Below are 23,358 nucleotides of genomic sequence, written 5' to 3'. Positions count from 1 at the left end.
AGAGTCTCACTTTGTCACCCATGCTAGACTGCAGTGGCATGATCTCAGCTCACCGTGAACTTCAGCTCACTGTGACTTCCACCTCCTGTGTTCTAGCAATTTTCCTGAGTCAGCCTCCTGAGTAGCTGTGATTACAGGTGTGCACCAACATGCCTGGCTAATTTTTGTATTTTTAGTAGAGATGGAGTTCCACCATTTTAGCCAGTCTGCTCTTGAACTTCTAACCTTAGGTGATTCTCCCAGCTCAGCCTCCCAAAGTGTTGGAATTACAGACATGAGCCACCATGCCCAGTCTAGTGGATCCCTTCTATGGTGGCATCTTGGTGTGGAGCAAATTAATGATCTTAAGCCTCCAGTATTTTTCATTGTTCCCTACCCAGCTAATGATACCAGTATCTTTATTTTTATTTTATTTTATTTTTTATTATTTTTATTATACTTTAAGTTCTAGGGTACATGTGCACAATGTGCAGGTTTGTTACATATGTATACATGTGCCATGTTGGCTTGCTGTACCCATGAATTCACCATTTACATTAAGTATTTCTCCTAATGCTATCCCTCCTGCATCCCCACATCCCACGACAGCCCCTGGTGTGTGATGTTCCCCACCCTGTGTCCAAGTGGCCTCGTTCAATTCCCACCTATGAGGGAGAACAGGCAGTGTTTGGTTTTCTGCCTTTGTGATAGTTTGCTCAGAATGATGGTTTCTAACTTCATCCATGTCCCTACAAATGACATGAACTCATCATTTTTTATGGCTGCATAGTATTCCATGGTGTAGATATGCAACATTTTCTTAATCCAGTCTATCCTTGATGGACATTTGGGTTGGTTCCAAGTCTTTGCTATTGTGAATAGTACTGCAGTAAACATACAAGTGTATTTGTCTTTATAGTAGCATGATTTATAATCCTTTGGGTATATATCCAGTAATGTGATTGCTGGGTCAAATGTATTTCTAGTTCTAGATCATCGAGGAATAGCCACACTGTCTTCCACAATGGTTGAACTAGTTTACACCCTCACCAACATTGTAAAAGCATTCCTATTTCTCCACATCCTCACAAGCACCTGTTGTTTCCTGTTTTTAATGATCACCCTACTAACTGGTGTGAGATGGTATCTGATTGTGGTTTTGATTTGCATTTCTCTGATGACCAGTGATGATAAGCATTTTTTCATGTGTCTTTTGGCTGCATAAATGTCTTCTTTTGAGAAGTGTCTATTCATATCCTTTGCCCACTTTTTGATGGGGTTGTTTGATGGTTTTCTTGTAAATTTGTTTCTTTGTAGATTCTGGATATTAGCCCTTTGTCAGATGGGTATATTGCAAAATTTTTCTCTCATTCTGTAGGTTTTCTGTTCACTGTCATGGCGGTTTCTTTTACTGTGCAGAAGCTCATTAGTTTAATTAGATCCCATTTGTCTATTTTGGCTTTTGTTGCAATTGCTTTTGGTGTTTTAGTCATGAAATAATTGCACATGGCTATGTCCTGAATGGTACTGCCTAGGTTTTCTTGTAGGGTTTTTATGGCTTCTAGGTCTAATATTTAAGTCATTAATCCATCTTAAATTAATTTTTTGTAAGGTGTAAGGAAGGGATCCAGTTTCAGCTTTCTACGTATGGCTAGCCAGTTTTCCCAGCACCATTTATTAAATGGGAAATCATTTCACCATTTCTTGTTTATGTCAGGTTTGTCAAAGATCAGATGGTTGTAGATGTGTGTTGTCATTTCTGAGGGCTCTGTTCTGTTCCATTGGTCTATATCTCTGTTTTGGTATCAGTACCATGCTCTTTTGATTACTGTCACTTTGTAGTATAGTTTGAAGTCAGGTAGTGTGATACCTCCAGCTTTATTCTTTTTGCTTAGGATTGTCTTGGCAATGCAGGCTCTTTTTTGGTTGCATATAAACTTTAAAGTAGTTTTTTTCCAATTCCATGAGTAAGTTCTTTGGTAGCTTGATGGAGATGGCATTGAATCTATAAATTACCTTGGGCAGTATGGCCATTTTCATGATATTGATTCTTCCTATCCATGAGCAAGGAATGCTCTTCCATTTGTTTGTGCCCTCTTTTATTTTGTTGAGGAGTGGTTTGTATTTTTCCTTGAATAGATCCTTCACATCTCTTGTAAGTTGGATTCTTAGGTTTTTTATTCACCTTGTAGCAATTGTGAGTAGGAGTTCACTCATGATTTGGCTTTCTATTTGTTTGTTATTTGTGTATGGGATGCTTGGGATTTTTGCACATTGATTTTGTATCCTGAGACTTTGTTGAAATTGCTTATCAGCTTAGGGAGATTTTGGGCTGAGACAATGGGGTTTTCTAAGTTTATAATCGTATCACCTGAAAACAGGGACAATTTGACTTCCTCTTTTCCTAATTGAATACCCTGGATTTCTTTCTCTTGCCTGATTGCTCCGGCCAAGAACTTCCAACACTATGTTGAATAGGAGTGGTGAGAGAGCGCATCCCTGTCTTGGGTCAGTTTTCAAAGGGAATACTTCCAGTTTTTGCACATTCAGTTTAATATTGGCTGTGGGTTTGTCAAAAATAGCTCTTATTATTTTGAGATACGTTCCATCAATACCTAGTTTATTGAGAGTTTTTAGCATGAAGAGTTGTTGAATTTTTCAAAAGCATTTTCTACATCCATTGAGATGATCATTGTTTTTTGTCTTTGACTCTGTTTATTTGATGGATTATGTTTATTGATTTGTGTATGCTGAACTAGTCTTGCATACCAGGGATGAAGCCCACTTAATCATGGTGGATAAGCTTTTTGATGTGCTGCTAGATTCGGTTTGCCAGTATTTTGCTGAGGATTTTTGCATTGATGTTCATCAGGAATATTCTTCTAAAACCCTTTTTTTGTTGTGTCTCTGCCAGGCTTTGGTATCAGGATGACGCTGGCCTCATGAAATGAGATAGAGAGGAGTCCCTCTTTTTCTATGGTTTGGAATAGTTTCAGAAGGAATGGTACCAGCTCCTCTTTATACCTCTGGTAGAATTTGGCCGTGAATCCATATAGTCTTGGACTTTTTTTTGGTTGGTTGGCTATTAATTGCTGCCTCTATTTCAGAGCCTGTTATTGGTCTATTCAGGGATTCAACATATTCTTGGTTTAGTCCTTGGAGGTTGTGTCCAGGAATTTATCCATTTCTTTTAGATTTTCTAGTTTGTTTGTATAGAGGTATTTATAGTATTCTCTGATAGTAGTTTTTATTTCTTTGGGTGGGGTCAGTGGTGATATCCCTTTTATCTTATTTTATGGTGTCTATTTGATTCTTCTCTCTTTTCTTCTTTATTGGTCTTGCTAGCAGCCTATCTATTTTGTTGATCTTTTCAAAAAACCTCCTCCTTGATTAATTGATTTTTTAAGGGTTTTTTTGTGTCTCTATCTCCTTCAGCTCTGCTCTAATTTTAGTTATTTCTTGCCTTCCGCTAGCTTTTGTTTTGTTTGCTCTTGCTTCTCAGTTGTTTTAATTGTGATGTTAGGGTGTCAATTTTAAATCTTTCCTGCTTTCTCTTATGAGAAATTAGTGCTATAAATTTCCCTCTACACACTGCTTTAAATGTGTCCCAGAGTTTCTGGTATTAGTGTCTTTGTTCTTATACATTTCAAAGAACATCTTTATTTCTCCCTTCATTTCTTTATTTACCTAGTAGTCATTCAGAAGCAGGTTGCTCAGTTTCCATGTAGTTGTGTGATTTTGAGTGAGTTTCTTAATCCTGCATTCTAACTTGATTGCACTGTGGACTGAGAGACAGTTTGTTGTGATTTCTCTTCTTTTACATTTGCTGAGGAGTGCTTTACTTCCTTCCATCTATGTAGTCAATTTTGGAATAACTGCAATGTGGTACTGAGAAGAATTTATATTCTATTGATTTGGGGTGGAGAGTTCTGTAGAGGTCTATTAGGTCTGCTGGTGCAGAGCTGAGTTTAAGTCCTGGATGTCCTTGTTAAACTTTTGTCTTGTTGATCTGTCTAATATTGACAGTGGGGTGTTAAAGTCTCCCATTATTATTGTGTTGGAGTCTAAGTCTCCTTGTAGGTCTGTAAGGATTTGCTTTATGAATCTGTATGCTTCTGTATTGGGTACATATATATTTAGGACAGTTAGCTCTTCTTGTTGAATTGATCCCTTTACCATTATGTAATGGTCTTCTTTGTCTCTTTTGATATTTGTGGGCTTAAATTTTGTTTTATGAGAGACTAGGATTGCAGCCCCTGCTTTTTTTTTTTTTTTTTTTTTTTTTTTTTGGCTTTCCATTTGTTTGGTAGATCTTCCTTCATCCCTTTATTTAGAGCCTATTTGTGTCTCTGCATGAGAAATGTGTCTCCTGAATACAGCATATTGATGGGTCTTGAATCTTTCTCCAATTGGCCAGTTTGTGTCTTTTAACTGATGCATTTAGCCTATTTATGTTTAAGGTTAATATTGTTATGTGTGAATTTGATCCCATCATTACGATGTTATCTGGTTATTTTGCTTGTTTCTTGATGTAGTTTCCTCATACCATCGATGGTGTATACAATTTGGCATGTTTTTGCAGTGGCTGGTACCAGTTGTTCCTTTTCAGGTTTAGTGCTTCCTTCAGGAGCTCTTGTAGGGCCTGCCTGGTGGTGAAAAATTCTCTCAGCATTTGCTTGTCTGTAAAGTATTTTATTTCTCCTTCACTTATGACACTTAGTTGACTGGATATGAAATTCTAGATTGAAAATTCTTTTCTCTAAGAATGTTGAATATTGGGCCCCACTCTTTTCTGGCTTATAGAGTTTCTGCCAAGAGATCCTGTTATTCTGATAGGCTTCTCTTTAAGGGTAATCTGACCTTTCTCTCTGGCTGCTCTTAACATTTTGTCCTTCATTTCAACCTTGGTGAATCTGACAATTATGTGTCTTCTGTTTGTTCTTCTTGAGGAGTATCTTTGTGGTGTTCTCTGTATTTCCTGAATTTGAATGTTGGCCTGCCTTGCTAGGTTGGAGAAGTTCTCCTGGATTTGTATCCTGAAGACTGTTTTCCAGCTTGGTTCCATTCTCCCCATCACTTTGAGGTACACCAATCAAACATAGATTTGGTCTGTTCATATAGTCCCATATTACTTGGAGGCTTTGTTTGTTTCTTTTTTCTCCAAACTTCTCATCTTGCTTCATTTCATTTAATCTTCAATCACTGATACCCTTCCTTCCACTTGATTGAATCAGCTACTGAAGCTTGTGCATGTGTCATGTAGTTCTCATGCCATGGTTTTCAGCTCCATCAGATCATTTAAGGACTTCTCTACACTGTTTATTCTAGTTAGCCATTCATCTAATCTTTTTCCAAGGTTTTTAGCTTCCTTGTGTTGGGTTAGAAACATGCTCCTTTAGCTTGGAGAAGTTTGTTAGTATCAACCTTCTGAAGTCTACTTCTTGGTCTAGCTTTGTTCTGTTGCTGACAAGGAGCTTTGATCCTTTGGAGGAGAAGAGGCACTCTGGTTTTTAGAATTTTCAGCTTTTCTGCTCTGGTTTCTCCCCATCTTTGTGGTTTTTTTCTACCTTTGGTCTTTGATGATGATGACCTAGAGATGGGATTTTAGTGTTGATGTCCTTTTTGTTGATGTCGATGCTATTCCTTTCTGTTTGTTAGTTTTCCTTCTAACAGTCAAGTTCCTCAGCTGCAGGTCTTTCGGAGTTTGCTGGAGGTCCACTGCAGACCCTGTTTGCCTGGGTATCACAAGCAGAGGCTACTGAACAGCAAATATTCCAGAACAGCAAATATTGTTGCCTGATCCTTCCTCTGATGCTTTGTCTTGGAGGGTTGCCTGGCTGTATGAAGTGTCAGTCGGCCCCTACTTGGAAGTGTCTCCCAGTTAGGCTACATGGGGATCAGGAACCCACATGAGGAGGCAGTCTGTCCTTTCTCAGAGCTCAAACACTGTGCTTGGAGAACCGCTGCTCTCTTCAGAGCTGTCAGACAGGGATGTTTAAGTCTTCAAAAGTTTCTGCTGCCTTTTGTTCTGCTATGCCCTGCCCCCAGAGGTGGAGTCTACTGAAGCAGGCAGGTCTCCTTGAGCTGCAGTGGGCTTCCCAGTTTGAGCTTCCCAGATGCTTTGTTTACTTACTCAAGCCTCAGCAATGGCAGATGCCCCACCCCCAGCCAGACTGCCGCCTCACAGTTCAATCTCGGACTGCTGGCTAGCAGTGAGCAAGGCTCTGTGGTGGTGCGACCCATTAAGCCAGGTGCGGGATATAGTCTCCTGGTGTGCCATTTGCTAACACCATTGGAAAAGCAAGTATTAAGGCAGGAATGTCCTGAGTTTCCCTGTACAGTCTGTCATGGCTTCCCTTGGCTAGGAAAGGGAAGTCCCCCAACCCCTTGCACTTCCTGGGTGAGGCGAGGTCCTGCCCTGCCTCAGCTCACCCTCCGTGGGCTTCCCTGACTGTCCAGCCAGTTCCAGTGAGATGAACCAGGTATCTCAGTTAGAAATGCAGAAATCACCCATCTTCTGCGTCAGTCACGCTGGGAGTTGCAGACCTGAGCTCTTCCTATTCAGCCATCTTGGAAGCTGATATCAGTATCTTCTTGTTTTTTGTTTTGTTTTGTTTTGGTTTGGTTTGTTTTGTTTTGGTTTTTTGTTTTTTGTTTTTTGTTTTTTTTCCGAGATGGAGTCTTGCTGTGTCATCCAGGTTGGGATGCACTGGCATGATCTGGGCTCACTGTAAGTTCCGTCTCGTGGGTTCATGCCATTCTCCTGCCTCAACCTCACAGGTAGCTGGGAATATAGGCAACCGCCACCATGTCTGGCTAATTTTTTGTATTTTTTTGATAGAGGCAGGGTTTCACCATGTTAGCCAGGATGGTCTTGATCTCCTGACCTCGTGATCTGCCGTCCTCAGCCTCCTCAGCCTCCCAAAGTGCTGGGATTACAAGCATGAGCCACCATTCCTGCCCTTGGTTCCAGTATCTTTCTACAGAGCAAGGCGGATATCAGCATTGACTGTTTTCTCTTTCTGATATTTTGCATCCAGACAATTACCAGGTTCTGTTGATTGTGTCTCAAATTGGCTCAGTTCTCTCCTGCCTGCCCCTGTGCTAGTCTGGACCAGCTTCCCTGGGGTGGTTATGGCAATTGTCGTGGGATCCACTCTAGTTTCTGTCTAACCCTTCTGCAAGGGAGCAGCCAGAATGTCTGCAGGAGTGAAATGAAACCATGCCTGTCACCCTAGTGTCCTCAATCTCTGCTTCATCACTTCTGAATAAAGATAAATGCCCCAAACCTAAATTAAAAGAAAAAAATGATAAATACCCTCCATGTCTGATCATGATGATTTATCCTGACCTCTTGTCCACCTCACAGTCAGAGTTTTGCATGGAAAAAATAACGAACCAGCCAATGCACACAGTTTGTAGTAATACTGCAACATCGGCAACTTATACAATAATGATAGAAAACAAAGAATATGGAGATAAACATACACATATTACTTGAGTGTCTCTCTGAGTGGCTGGTTGATAGTTTCTCTTTCGTGCATTTATAATAAAAGTAAAAAAACAACAAAAATATACTTTAAAAAAATTCCATTTTTGTGTACAAAAATTACAAAGCATAGTAGCCCAAAGTAGGTCTCTGTATAGCTATTTATTTTTGTGTCTGTGTGAGATTTTAGTTAATAGTCACATAGAGCCTTCATTTTGCTATATTTAATCTCTTTTTCAACCATTTCCCTTGGGGCTACCCTAAATGCCTTTTTTTCTAATTTCAGTGCTTTCAATTTTCAATTGTAAAACACAAATTTATTTATTTATTTATTTATTTATTTATTTATTTATTTATTTATGAGACAGAGTCTCACTCTGTTGCCCAGGCTGGAGTGCAGTGGTGCAATCTTGAAGTACTGGAAGCTCCGCCTCCCGGGTTCACGCCATTGTCCTGCCTCAGCCTCCCTAGTAGCTGAGACTACAGGTGCCTACCACCATGCCTGGCTAACTTTTAAAATTTTTAGTAAAGACAGGGTTTCACCATGTTTGCCAGGACGGTCTCGATCTACTGACCTCATGACCCACCTGCCTCAGCCTCTGACAGTGCTGGGATTACAGGCGTGAGCCACCGCGCCAGGCCCCAAAATTTATTTTTATATGGTTGCTGAGTTGAGACATGTGTCCTTAAATCGCTTATATAAATTCTGATGAATGATTACTAATGAAACATGTTCTTAAAATAAGTTCAACATGACATTCAGAGCCACTACTCTGGAGTGCTTTTCCTCATATTCATTGACACAATTGAACTTCTCATCTTAAGCTGTTGGAGTTATCTACTACTGTGTAGCAAATTGCACCAAAACGTAACAGCTTAAATCAACTCACATTTGTTATCTCATTGTTTCTGTAAGAGAGAAATCTGGGCACAGCTTCTAGGTCTCTATTAGTCTGCAATCAAGTGCCAGAGCTGCGGTCTCATTTGTGGTTCAAATGTGGCAGCATCTCTTTCCAAGCTCATTTAGTTGGTTGCAGGCAGGGCTTAGTTCCTCACAGGCTGTCTGCCCGAAAACCTCAAATTTTGCTGGCTGTTGGCTAGACATTTCCCTCTTTTCCTTATAACATGGGCCTCTACATAATGGCCACTTTCTTCATCCACAACCAGAAAGATCTAGAGTGCCAGCGAGATAGAGGTCATAGTCGTTGGCAACCCAATCACAGAAGTGACATCTGATCACTTTTCCCTTATGCTATCATTGGAACTAAATCAGTAGGTGCAGCCCATACTTAGTGGGAGGGGATTGTATCAGATGTGAATACCAGAAGGGAAGTCACTGGGGCCACTTTTAGTTGGCTGACCACATTTTTTTAAAAACACTATTACTATACTTTATACTCTACATAGCATATTGTTATTAATAATAACTTATAAATTATTAATAATTCAATATTATTAAATAACTACAGTGAAAAACTGTGGCCTCTTACTATGATTTCCTTACTAAATCAATAAGTACTAAGAACCCAGAAGGAGACCCTGTCTCTCTCTAAAAAAAATTTAACATTAGCTGGGCATGGTGGTGATCCCTTGTAATCCCAGCCACACTATTAACAAAATTTAAGGTCTCTAAGGCTGAGGTGGGAGGATTGCTCGAGCTGGGAGGTCAAGGCTTCAGTGAGCTTTGATTGTGCAACTGCAATCCAGCCTGGGTGAAAGAGTGAGACTCTGTCTCAAAATAAATAAATAAATTAAAAATAAATATTTAACAATCCTCAGTGTGTAGTTTTATCCTCAAAATAATACTTATAAGGTATTATTATTCCTCTTTTACAGAAGAGAAAACAGGCTAAATATACAGCTTGTGGTTTCACTGCTAGCAAGCACAGGAGAGAGAACGTAAATCTCAACAACAAAAAACACGTTTCTGACTCTACTGCCCAATTTAGTGGACATAGTACTTGCGGATTTCCTCATTTGACCAGTCAAAGTCTTGTAGGGTGACTGTGTGTCTCATCCAATGTGGAACCACCACAGGACTGTTATGATGTCATCTTTCTAGGTTTTACACCGTGTTTGTGGAATTGAAATGGATTCAGTTGAATTGTCAGTGAATTGCTTTCTACTGTAAAAGTGCAGCTAGATTAAAATGTCCCTAACAAGTTACACTTGCCTACCACTTTATCATTTTGAAAAACTTTTTTTGGGGTGGAGGGGGAGGGCAGGGTCTTGCTCTCTCGCCCAGAGTAGAGTGCAGTGGCATGATTATAGCTCACTGTAGCCTCAAACTCCTGGGCTCAGGCCATCCTCCTGCCTCAGCCTCCTGATTAGCTGGGACTACAGGCACATGCCACCAAACCCAGCTAATTTTAACTTTTTTTTCTAACCTCAGGTGTCCCACTGGCCTTGGCCTCCCACAGTGCTAGGATTACAGGCATGAGCCAATGCCCCTAGCCTAATTTTTAAATTCTTTGTAGAGTTGGGATCTTGCTATGTTTCTCAGGCTGGGCTTGAACTCCTGAGCTCAAGCAGTCCTCCTCCTCAAAGTGCTGGAATTGCACATTTAAACTGCTGCATCTGGCCACATTTCAGAAACATTTTATTTATAGTATCCTGGGTGACTCCATGATGGTTAAGGTGACATCTCAGAGTGATGTGCAGAAGAATGATTCACAAGGAGAACATGCCTCCTAAAGCATCATAGCTGGTGGTCTGAGATGAGGTCAGAGTATGACTCATTTCTCCTTTCATTCTGCTCGTTCTTGAAAAACAGAGAATAAAAGCTACCAAGGAGATAATTAAGGAGAGTTAGGAATCAGAGAGTAGCTGCAACCAAAAAAAAAAAAAAAAAAAATGGAGACTATCACATTTCCTGGCTTGGTTATCTTTACAGGAAGAATTCTGGCGCTCTGGGTTTGCTTTTTATGAAAACAGGAGATCCTGAAAAGGGAGGGAGGTGAGAAGGTGATTGGAAGTAGGTCAGGGGAGACAGACAGAGAAGGCTATGGTGTCCAGGCTGGATGCAGTGGCCCATTCCTGTCATCCCAGCACTTTAGGAGGCTGAGGTGGGCAGATCACTTGAGGTCAGGAGTATGAGACCAGCCTGGTCAACATGACAAAACCTCATTTCTACTAACAACAAAAAAACTTAGCCAGGCGTGGTGGTGAATGCCTGTAATCCCAGTTTCTCAGAAGGCTGAGGGAGGAAAATCACTTGAACCCACTAGGTGGAGGTTGCAGTGAGTCCAGATTGTATCACAGCACTCCAACCTGGGCCACAGAGTGAGTACTCTGTCTAACAAAATAAAATAAAATAAAATAAAGAAGGATATGATTCCCAATGATCAATGTGTGGGACTAAGGACTTTTTTTTTTTTTTTTTTTTTTTTAGTTGGAGTCACTCTGCTGCCCAGGCTGGAGTGCAGTGGCACAATCTCGGTTCACTACAACCTCCAGCTCCTGGGTTCAGGCGATTCTCCTGCCTCAGCCTCCTGAGTAGCTAGGACTACAGGCTTGTGCCACCACACCCAGCTAATTTTTGTATTTTTAGTAGAGATGGGGTTTCATCATGTTGGCCAGGATAGTCTTGATGTCTTGACCTCATGATCTACCTGCCTCGGCCTTCTAAAGTGCTGGGATTACAGGCATGAGCCACCACTCCTGGCTGGATTTTTTAATTTGGGTTCAGACTGGCAAGGAGCACGATGCTGTTGTGCATAGGATAACTCTTGATAAAAATGCAAGGTAGCGAAAGATTTGCCACATGGACAAATGGTGGAATAAGCAACTGGAAAGGTATGAGAAGAAGAAATATTTTCAGCCTAATGTTTGCCTCGAAAAGCCTTTTTGGAGATGGTTGCCTATGTGCATTGGAATTTAAGGGCTTCTATAACTTGTAGAAGTATATTATACCTAACGAAGATTGTCTGTTAGAATTGAAATGTACTTGTGGGTGCAAACAAGAAATTTTCACCTACTCAAATGGTTTGTCATTTCCAAATCCTTTGGTAGATGCCCGTCTGCCTATGTACAGGAGCAGAAGAAATAAATTGCAATTCTGTTATGTACAGGAGGTGAAAATGCTACAGAAGATATTGTAATGCCAAAGGTTCTTGCCTTAGACACACCAAAGAATTTGTGTGGTGGCTGCTTGTGGCGAGTGATGGAGACATGGACCAAGATTAAAAAAAAAAAAAAAAAGCTGTAGGCTTTATTGAGCAGAGTAACAGTACAAAGCTTCCACAGCATGGAAGGGGTCCTGAGTGGGTAGCCAGAGTTCGATTATGCAGTTGCCTTTTAAACTCTTTAAGGTGGGAATTACGTTCAGAGGGAAGATGTTAACCAAGCAAGAAAAAAAAAACAGTAAATTATTTTGTGACATGCCTTAGATTTTGAGGAAAACCAAAATTGCAACTTAGGTTTTATCTACCTTTTGACCTTGTAGCAGCATGGTAAAGGAGACAGGATTTTACAGGACTTTACAAAGTATGTTCACAAGGAATTGGAATTGGGAGCATAGATAAGGACCACTGGTCACAGAAAAACAGGTCTTTAACATTCCTTTTAGTTTTAGGGGACGGGGAAGGGAGAGAGGGAGAGAGGACACGGGGAAGGGAGAGAGGGAGAGAGGACACAGGGAAGCTTACAGCAAAATTTTTGCTGTCTATGGCTTTCTTGGGGAAGAAAACACATGCATAAATCTTGCTGTTAAGAATATAACTTTAATATTATTCATCCAGGACAAAAGTAAGTCCTGAAGCAGGAAATAAGTGAGTTTCACAGCTTTCTGAGCCTTTACTTGACTCAGGAATCCCAGCTGGCCCCTCCTTTCAACAGGGAGGGTAACATGCTAGCAGTAATGCAGTGGTTTCAACCAGGGGCACTTGTGTGCCCCAGAGGATATTTGGCAGTATCTGGAAGACACATTTATTTCACAACTAGGGGAGAACAGAGAGGGTTGGGGGAAGCATCCTGTTGGGGTTTTGTGAGTAGAAGCCAGGGATGTTGCTAAATATCCTACAATGCACAAAACAGCTCCCCTCCCCACCAATAAAGACTCATTTAGTCCCCATGTCAATAGTGTTGAGGCTGAGAAACACTATCAACAAAATCTGAGGTCCTTAAGTCAAATATCACTCATGATAAAAATGTGTTCCCCTGTTATTTTTTCACACAGGCGAAATTGGTTAAGAAGTAGGTAAAGCAGTTGCAGTGCTTGGTACATACTAAGCCCTCAATTATTATTTTAATATAAGAAAAATTGTGTATTTATTTTCTGTATCTAGTGAAACATGAACCTAGTAATGAAGTAGATACACAGAACACAGCCTGCTGCCTCTAGCCTTCTCTGATATGAATACTATATATTGCACTCTTACAGAGACAGGTTATTAAGCTCATTCTTTTGCAAATTTCTAATATTAGTTATGGATTTGTAAGGCATTAAATCTACTTAGGGACTCCTGATTCTCCAACCCTGAGCTTTTCATGGGCATTATTAATGGTGTTGTTGGTTATCTTTAAATCATCCAGTGTGTCTCACACTTCATATTTAAAGACGGATGCTAAATTTGAATCTTCTCTGTACCCTGTAAAACCTTCAAATCATTTAAAAACTGGTGCGTGGCCCTGCTTAATTTCTTCTCTGGTTGAAATGGCATGAGGGCCTTTTAATTAAACAGAATAAACATACATGTTTGATTTAATGTGTCTTTCTTTGATACTTGCTCAACCAGCCCCTGCTCACATGGTATCTACAGTCCAATTAGGAAGGGGAACAATCCTCTGATCTCTGATTTACAAAACTTCTCTGTGATTATTTACTCATTGGCTCAGTTTACAAATATTGACTATCTAGTGTGTGCCAAGCGTGAGAGTGGATGGTAGGGACATAGCCAGGAGGCATTTAGACTTCTTCCTGCCCGCAGAATGTTTCCAGTGTAGCAGGGAAGATTAAACACAAAATAACCTAAACTGCAGTTGCTTGTATCATCAGTGCTGAGAAAGAAATGCACAGTGATAATAAAAGGAGAACTTCTTCCTCCCATACAAGGAACTTCCTCCCATGCAAGGAATCCCTAGATAAGTCACATGGAAGCTGGGGATGGGGGCTGAAGATTGGCCTCTCCAAATTATCTCTGCCCTCCTGTCATTCTTCAGCCTTTCCTCACCTCACTCCAATATGAGGTCCATTGTTATGATTGCAGTTTTTAAAGATGGGAAAGTTCACCTTTTATTACATTCATCTAGCTGTTTAAAGAGAAGCATGCAGTACTTTTACAGATACTTTTGCTCATACTTCCGATTTCTGTATCACGGATGTGGAATTGGAGCCTAGATTTGTCAGCCAAAAAGTTAATGATGTTGAATGCAATGAAGAATTGTCTCAAAATAGCTTTTCCAAGAAAGGGATAGTGTTTCTAAAACAAACAAACAAACAAAAAACACACGACAAAATGTGTTGGAGCACACATCATCTTGAGTCTAGCCTTAAAAAGCCTGTTTACAAGATAAGCCAGTTTGCTCTTTGTTACCAAGTTTGTGTTTAAGGACTTAAGATTTGGGAGAGACTCTCAACTTAGCTGCGGGTCCTGCCCAGCACAGTGTTCACAGTCTGCAAGGAAGGTAGCAGGGTACTGCATGGGATTTTATGTTAATGATGTTCAGGGGATGATAATTCTCACCTGGGAAGGAGATGATCCATTAGTAACACTCTCAGAGTCTGTCTTAGGCCAGTGTGAAGCCATCACAGATCCTTAACTGCAAAATAATAATTTTATGATGAGATAAGGGGTAGTTTTATTTCTGGCCTCTTTTAAAAGAGAGAAGAGGCAAAGTCTATGCTAAGGACTATATCATTTTTTTCTAGACTTTCTATAGAATTCATGTCAAGTGAATGTCATAAATTATAAATGAAATGTGTGTCACATAAAATAATTCTGTGGTAATAATGATAGAACTAACCTGAATAATCTGAATATACCAAATACATGTCTGTGTGTGTGTGCATGTGTGTGTTTTCATGTAAACATTTCCCCCTATCATAGAAAGTGAATGACCATCAAACACATCCTTGAATTCTAGGATTAGTCCCATGGACTTTAGTCTCCCAAGGAGATAAAAGTGAAGAGACTTAAAGCAAACAAACAAAAAAACTATTTTGCCCTATTTATTTGAATAAATAAGAGTAAGAGAATCAATCACTCAATCACCTTCCAAAGCTTAGGAATCTAACTGAATAACAAAAGTACCAACTCAATGTAGATAAGGAGAATTGAGTGGATCAGGAGAGAGAGAGAGGTGATTGACTATGATTAGTAATGTCATGTGTGAAGGAAGTACCCCCGGACTGCCAGTCACATAGCTTCCCACATTTAATGGGTCTTCTTTAAAAAATAGCATGCTTCTGAAAATACTTCACATTCTACTAGTGTGCAGCTGCAAGAACATAGAGTTAATGATTGCATGGAACAACTATGTAGGATGTTGTAAGAAAAAATACTTCTCTTGGAGCTAAGAGGAAAACGTAGTTGACAATGACTTCTTTCTCATTACTGAATCTCTACTCTCTCACCCCAGCTTCCTTTTTTCCTGTAATAGAGTAGTATTCAAGCAGCAGAAATTTTTGTCTCCCTTTCTCTCAGCAGTGGCTGGTACAGTCTGGAGACATCTTTGGATCTCATAACTGAGGGGAGTTATACATGTTACTGGCATATAGTGGGTAGAGGCTAGAGATAAGCTGAATATCTTGCAATGCACAGGACAGGCCCCTACACTAAGAATCATCTGTCCCCAAATGTCAATAGTGCAGAGATTGAGAAATCCTGATTTAATGCCATTCATGACATATAATGGAACCCATTATCCTGACTGTCTAATTTGCATTTGTGTGTACTCCTTTACCAAGGCTGAATTAAGTAATTTAGTGAATATTTATTCACTCAGAGAGCCATGGGGGAGAATTGCAAAGGAAAATTAAGGGATTATAAATACTTTATGGGAAGTCAAGGTGAATACACATGAAAACAGACCAAAAAAAATCCACTTCAAAATGTTGTTGATTTTCTCTGGACCCTAATTATGTATATTATATCAATATTTGCAGTTCATAACTTTTGTCTGTTTTTGCAAACTGACAACTCAGATAATATAGTGTCTCAGTAAATTGTTACCACAATAATGTCATGTACACTCCGAAGCTCAACAGTTTAACACAACAGTGTATGTTCTCACTGGTTTTTCTGTTGGCTGAAACAAACAAGCTCCAAGCTTCCTGTTGGGCTGTGTCTGCTACAAATGCATTTATTCTGGGGCTCAGGCAGAAAGGGAGGTACCACATACTAGAGAAAGTGCTTCTTGTGGTAATGACAAAAGTACAACGGGCCAGGCTAAACATGCAAGCATAATGTTTCTGCTTCTCTTACATCTGATAGCATCCCATTAGCTAAGCCAAATCACATGGTCAAGCCCCAAATCAAGGCTGAACAAGTATACTGTGGTTTCTATAAAGCCAGTGCAAATTACATGGCCTCATTCAATACCAGTGGGTCAGAGAAAGGATTGCATTTTGTTGTTGTTGTTGTTGTTGTTGTTGTTGTTGTTGTTTTGAAACAGAGTCTTGCTCTGTCAGCTAGTCTGGAGCACAGTGACATGATCTTGGCTCATTGCAACCTCTTCCTCCTGGGTTCAAGGGATTCTTCTGTCTCAGCCTCTGGAGTAGGTGGTATTACAGGCACATACCACGACGCCCAGCTGTTTTTTGTATTTTTAGTAGAGATGAGGTTTCACCATGTGAGCTAGGCTGGTCTCGAACTCCTGACATCTGGACTGCCTCGGCCTCCCAGAGTGCTGGGATTATAGACATGAGCCACCACTCCCAGCCATATTTTTTTTAACTAAAAAGTTCATTTTAATATTTCCATTTCAAATCTAACATTATAAGATTTTTTCTTAACTTATTTGTTTTTTAAGATTGGTTATTTATAATTGTGGCAAAATACACATAACATAACATTTATCATCTTAGCCTTTTTTTAAGTGGTATTAAGTATGTTCACACTGTTGTGCAGCCATCACCACTCTTTATCTCTAGAATTATTTTCATCTTGCAAAACTGAAATTCAGTATCTATTAAACAATTATTTCCAATTCCCCTGGGATTGAGTACTTATTTTTTAAAAATAATAATCTACCACCCATTTTTAATCAGAACAAGGCTTATTTTTAAAGACATAATTGGCATATAGCATGCATTTATACTTTCCAGCCCAACCTATGCCTAAGGTGTATTCTATCCAGGGTACAGACATATCTTCAGGACCCAAGGTAGAAGCACCACAGAAGTCTGTTTTACTCAGATAAAAAAGCCTATTGAGAAGGAATTCCTTCCAAGTTCAGGCTGAGAAGCAGTATGGGCCACAGCCAGGTAGCCTGATTAGAGAAATCTGTTGACATTCAGACCCATGTCCATTGATCACTCAACAGGGAAGTCTACCTAATTCTCAGGTTCCAAGGGGGAAAAAAGTGAAGTGCGCTTTTACTGAAATCCACAAGAAATGTTAGGACTTAGGGCATCAACAGCATATAGCTGGCAGCTTCAGGAACAACCAGTGCAAGAGCCAGCCATCTGGCAGCAGTAGGGGCTTTAGCAGTATTAAACCCCAAAGTCCATGAGACAGAGCTCCGTATCCTCATCATCAGCCACCAGTGGTGGGACTCAGTCTGGGTGGGCAGTGGTTGTGAGGTTTTTAGACAGGACCTGTTTCTATCAGCAGGAACAGGAGGCATCAGTACAGAGCCCTGGGAAATGACAGGCAGTATTCAGTAGCTAAGGGAACTGCTTGAGTAATTAGAAAAGCACTGAAGTCTCCACCATGTGGAATGCTGAAAAGCCCATTAGAAATACTGGGTTCCAGGGACAATCTGAGAGAGAAGAGCCATAAGGAGTCCTGGGTGCTAGTCTAGAAACCACAGCTCGCTGTGAGTATGACTACAGCAGTTCACTGAATCTCTCTGGGTCTTTGTTTTCCCTTCTGAAAGTAAGAGAATTGAGATGCATGATTTGCCTGGTCTTTTCTAACTGATATTGTCTTACCTGAATATTATATGAATGTTGTTATATTATATCAAGCCAGCCTTTACATTCATGCCAGGTTTTTTTGGTACAAAGTCTGTATTCTGTATTTAATAAATAAATTAATTAATTAGAGAGTCTCACTCTGTCACCAGGCTGGAGAACAGTGGCATCATTACAGCCCTCTGCAGTCTGGAACTCCTGGGCTCAAGCAGTTCTCCTGTGTTAGCCTCCCAAGTAACTGGGACCACAGGCGTGCATTACCATGCCCAAATAATTTTTATTTTTTTTTTTTAGAGACAAGATCTTACATATTTCCCAGTCTGGACTCAACCTCCTGAGCTTCAGCAGTCCTCCCTCCTCAGCCTCCCAAAGCACTGGGATTATATGTGCGAGCCCCCATGACCAGCCAATCTCTCTGAGTCTTAGTTTACCCGTCTGAAAATAAAAGAATTGGGATGCGGGATTTGCAAGGCATTTTTTAACTGAAATTATACTATCTGCATATTGCGGTACGCTCTGAAGCCAGTGTTTAAGTTCATTCCAGCTTCTCATTGTGCAAGTCCACAGTCTTAAACCATGCTTTTAAAAAAAGAGGTTATTTCTCATTTTTTTCAAAGCGTAAATATTAGCCTAACCATTAAGATGGACAAAGTCTTTGACATGAAGGCATTGTGTAGCTGGATTATTTCATTCAGTCTTACATGAGGAATTCATTAAGAAGTTACTTTGCACCAGCTTTGTCTGTATTTAGCATTTAAGCACATTAAACTAAATTGGGGGCCTTTAGACTCAATGGCAAAAATAGTTTCACATAATAATAGCAGAGTGCTTTTTACATTCATAATCTCTGTTTGAAGATGTTAAATTCAAGATACCAGGTAGATGTCCGTATGGAGAACCTAATTCATTGTTTGGACATTCAGTCTCTCTGGATGAAAAACTGTGGTGTTTCTTAGCATTCATTTGGTATTTAATCTCACCAAGACAGCATGTGTATTTCATAAAGGTAAAGAGGAGATCACAAAAGCAGAAAGTGTCTTGAGGCTTACAATATTTAGGAAAAGCAGAAAGTGTCTTGAGACTTACGAACTGGACAATGGACAATGGACACTAAGAAGTGGCACCAGGTCAGGAAATACGTATAGTCATTGTTTGATTTTTTCTTTGAGTATTTGCACCAAGTTAGCCTACACATTTGTTTAAATTATTAAACTAATGGTCATATAACTGGAGGAAAATCTGTGTGTCTGTCTTCTCTTTAAAAATTGGAAGCCACTACAAGATAACATTTTTCAGGATGGGTGCAAGCTCTGGGTTGGCAAAGTCCCCTCCCCATATCAATTGCTAAACCCAGGCCATTTCCCATCTCCCATCCAGCCTTTGTAATTATGTGGGGTTGTGATCCTGATTCTGAGGTCCATGAATGAGGAAGAACCAGCAAATAGACACTCTGCAGAAGGAGGGACACAATAGGAACCTCAGGGAGTGTGTTCAAAGAGGAGTGCATACCTGAGCGAGGGAACAGCTCACTCTGACAGGTGTTGCTGGAAAGCCAGGGAAGAGATTCTGCCATACTGTGTGCACTGGCGTTGATGCCAAGTGTCCTCAGTGACTCTGGGGGTGCTGCCCACATGCACTAAGTCTGGTGTGAGTGCAAGAGCAGATGCAGAGTAAGGTCAAGCTCACATGCCACTTTACATGCTGAAGGGCGATCAGTGCTCCACATATGCAGCAATAAGAGTCCAGTGTCAGGAGAGAACAAATAGGTACACTAAAAGCCCGGACTCCACCAGTACACATGCATGTAAGATATCTGTACTATACCCCCTAAATCTGCACACATTTAAAAAATTAAAAGTAAGTAAAATTAAGCTGAGCACAGTGGCTCATACCTATAATTCTTGTCCTTTGAGAGGCCAAGGCAGGAGGATCACTTGAGCCCAGGAGTTTGAGACCAGCTTGGGTGACATAGCAAGACCCTGTCTCCTCAATAATAATTGAAAATAAATTAGCCAAGCCCAGTGTTGCTCACCATCATACCAGATACTCAGGAGGATGATGTGGGAGGAGCACTTGAGCCCAAAAGTTCGAGACCAGCTTGGGCAACATAGTAAGATCCTTGACTCTGAAACATAATAAAAAAAAAATTACCCAGGCATGGCAGTGTGCAACTGTAATTCTAGCTTGCTCAGGAGGCTAAAGTGGGAGAATCACTTGAGCCCAGGAGTTGGAGGCTGCAGTGAGTTATAATCACATGATTGCACTCCATCCTGGGCAACAGAGCCAGAACCCTGTCTCAATTATTTTTTAAAAGAAAATAAATAAAAATAAAATTACTTAATAAAATGAAAAAAATGTTCAATTTCTTTCACTTTACAGTTAAGGAAACTAAGATTCAGAGAGCTGATATGGTTAACCGCTACCCACCCCACCACCACCTAAACCCACCCCACCACCACCTAAACTGAATGTCATGAAATTTTTTCCTGGGCTAGTGAGAAAAATAAAGAATATATGTATATTTTTTCCCCCTGGGAAGGTGAGAAACAGAAAGAGAAAGTAATGAGTTCTGTCTCCTGATATCAGGGTCAGTACAGCAGAGACTTGGCTCTGGAAGTTTGTTTTTGTTTTTTGATTTTTGATTTTTTTTTTTTTTTGAGAGGGAGTCTCTCTCTGTCACCCCAGTTGGAGTGCAGTGGCACGATCTCAACTTACTGCAGCATTTGCCTCCTGGGTTCAAGCGATTCTCCTGCCTCGGCCTCTCAAGTAGCTGGGGTTAGAGGCACATGCCACCATGGCTGGCTAATTTTTGTATTTTTTGTAAAAACGGGACTTCTCCATGATGGGCAGTCTCATTCCAAACACCTGACTTCAAATGATCTGCCTGCCTCAGCCTCCCAAAGTCCTAGGATTATAGGTGTGAGCCACCACAATCAGCCAAGAAGTTTTTGAGAGCAAGAACCTGGCTCAGGACTCTGAACCAGGAGGTGGGAGAGATACTGCCTACCACAGCTTATGGGGAGAAGACTAGAAAGACATTGATATTGAGTAAGATCTAGGGCTACCACACCACACACCTACCTACCACCTTCAAAGAAACCAAGCCAGGCCTTTCTCTGGCTGGGAAACATGTTGAGTAACCTACTCATATTTGCTCAACATAAACTCTGGTTCTGAATAGAGAACCTGTTGCAGGTGGGTCAGCAAAACCGCAGGAATCAGAAGAGAGGCAAACTACAAAATGAAGTAGAAAGCCAGCAACCCCCTCAACAAGAGGGACTCTGACTCAAGGGGAGACAGGCTATGGAACACACACACGGACCTCCACACAAAAGAGGCATTGTGTGTGTGTTCAAGCTGCCATTCTCCCTGAAGCTTCCTCCACCTGTTATTCTTGGAAGGAATGAAATGCAGTGAGGTGAGAGAGTGTTGAGATGGCAGACATGGACAATGGATGAATTCTCTTCCCTCTGTATATTTTCCAGCACAAAGAGCTGCCCCAGGCTGGTGACCTTGTGCACTTTGAGTTTTGAAAGGTTTCCATGTTTCCCTTAAAAAGCTACTAAGCCAGGACAGGCATCACAACTTAGTCCTTTGAAAGGCTGAGACATAAGGATCTTTTGAGCCCAGGAGTTCAACACCAGTTTGGGTAATATAGCAAGACCTCATCTCCACGAAAAATACAAAAAGTAGCTGGGCATGGTGGCACATGCCTATAGTCCCAGGGACTTGGGAGGCTGATGCAGGAGGATTGCTTGAGCAAAGACAAGTGTCTTTCTTGCACATATTGTGTGACAAAGGCAAGTTTTAAGAATGGCTGCTCCAGTCACTTTGTGCAAGGAAGGAAAGGGGTCCAAGAGGTGGAGGGTCACAGCCAACCACAAGCCAGCATTGTTCATTTCCTTTTTGTGTCCGTGTCCTTTACAGGAAGAAGAAGATTCCTTTCCACCTACTGTTCTTTCTGTGAGAAGCTGAGAGCCATGCAGCATCAAGGCCGAACATCATCCTGGTCATGGCTGAACAACCTTGGCATTGGAGATCCTGGGTGCTATGGGAACAGGACTCTCAGGTTGGAAAGGCAGCTCCTCAGTAAACACATATATCATAATGTTGAAGAAAATCTTCCCCACAAGACATAGCCAAATGTGTCTCACTTTCAACCTGAACTTTTGCGAAACATTGCTTTTTACTTTTTTTAAATTAGATTGACCTATGATGTTGCTTAAATTTTAAAAAGCATATGCAAAGATAAGATCTCAGTTTTAAGAGAGCACTTTTAATTAATTATCTATGTATGTTTTCTGCCTCACCTTTTGCCTGCATTTTTAAAACTTTTACAGATTACTTTTTACATCTGTGATATAGATCTTTTTAATTTAGTTTTTCATACCAGTGTCACAATTTTATTCAGTTTTTTATTTTATCTTTTTTTAACTTTATGTATTCCTAAGGTGTATTGAGATAATAGATAACTGTTCCTACCAAGATGTCTTAATTAAAAAGTTAGAGCCAAGTCTTTAAAGTTAACTCTTTACCAATTATCAAAAGAAAAAATGTCTAAAAGTCCCATGGAAGAATTGATAGCAATATCAACCCTAGATCTGTCTTGGGCTCTATGTTAGAGTCCCGTTTTTTCTAAGTTACATTTCTCATATTATAGTTTGTAATATCACACCCCAAAATAGTCATATTTTTTTCATGGGCGGGTATAGACACTAGGAGGTTTAATTCAAATGCAAAAACCCTCTCCATCTTCTAAGCAGCTCACTCTTTAAGAAAACAGCAAAGTAGAAATACTGATAATTAAACACATTCACTAAATTAATAAATGGCCACTAATTTGACATTACAGATCCAAAGGAAGTATTTCCCCCTTCAAGCTATGCATCACTGCAGCACTACTCTGGGAGAGTATTGCTCTAGGGAAGCCATAGGACCAATGAACAAGATGTATACTCCCACCCCACAGGCAGCCATCTTGGAGGGGAGCCTAGTTAGCCATATCATTGCCTCACAGTGAGGAAGCTGGTGGGTTGGTGGAGTATGGACTACTCTCCTAAATACAGGTCAGTTCCTTGCATAAACAAGGAAGAGCACTGGAGGCCCATGAGAATTTCATCTGTACCTGGAACTGAAGGATGGCAGATGACTAGCCAGGTAGGGAGAAAGGGATTCCAGGATTCCCAGTGGAGGATCTGGGATATATCTTGTGTGGTATAGCTTAGTATGGTCCAAAAACTAAAATATATTAATTCCTAAATGACTTCCAAACGATGATCAGCCTATCCATTCATGGAGAAAAGGCACCAGGGTGGCTTATCTTGCATAAGGTATCACTTTACAAGTGAGCTCATAACAAGTATTTATAAAGTGTATTAAAAAATAAGCCAACAAAGGGTATGCGGGGATCACAACATCTAATTTCTTCACTATAATGTTTGTGCCTTTTCCCTGGAGCATATTAACCCACTTATTGATGCTCACTGTTGAGGCAGATGGAGTCTGAATATTTCCTGTCCCTGGGGGCATGAGGAAATTAGGCAGGGGCTTATTAAAGCTGGTTGTTGTTATTCCCTTTGGCTGTGTTGGGAAGAGGGGAGTCGGATTGACCCTGCAGATTTCTCTTTTTGGGAAACAGAGAAACTTGGAAGATGTGAGTTGGAGTACCTTCCCTCCTTGTAGTATACCATTTCTAAGACTTGGTTTCTCTCTTCAAACTCGGGGCTAGTGGGACCAGGAGCTCACAGCCCTCTATAGCATGAATGGACCTTCTGGGGATGTCCTACCTTCATCATTCACATATCTCCATGGTTTT

The 23,358-nt window shown here is 40.6% G+C and overlaps 1 pseudogene; it reads left to right on the top strand.

The window, feature by feature from the left end:
• The window catches only part of LOC129395500 (steryl-sulfatase-like), a 47,348-nt pseudogene that overhangs the window by 6,427 nt on the left and 17,563 nt on the right, over positions 1-23,358 (top strand).

The sequence above is a fragment of the Pan paniscus genome, chromosome Y, assembly GCF_029289425.2.
Source record: "Pan paniscus chromosome Y, NHGRI_mPanPan1-v2.0_pri, whole genome shotgun sequence".
NCBI classification, from domain to species: domain Eukaryota; kingdom Metazoa; phylum Chordata; class Mammalia; order Primates; family Hominidae; genus Pan; species Pan paniscus.
Note: the sequence above shows the minus strand (reverse complement) of the source record. Positions and strands in the feature narration are given on the sequence as shown.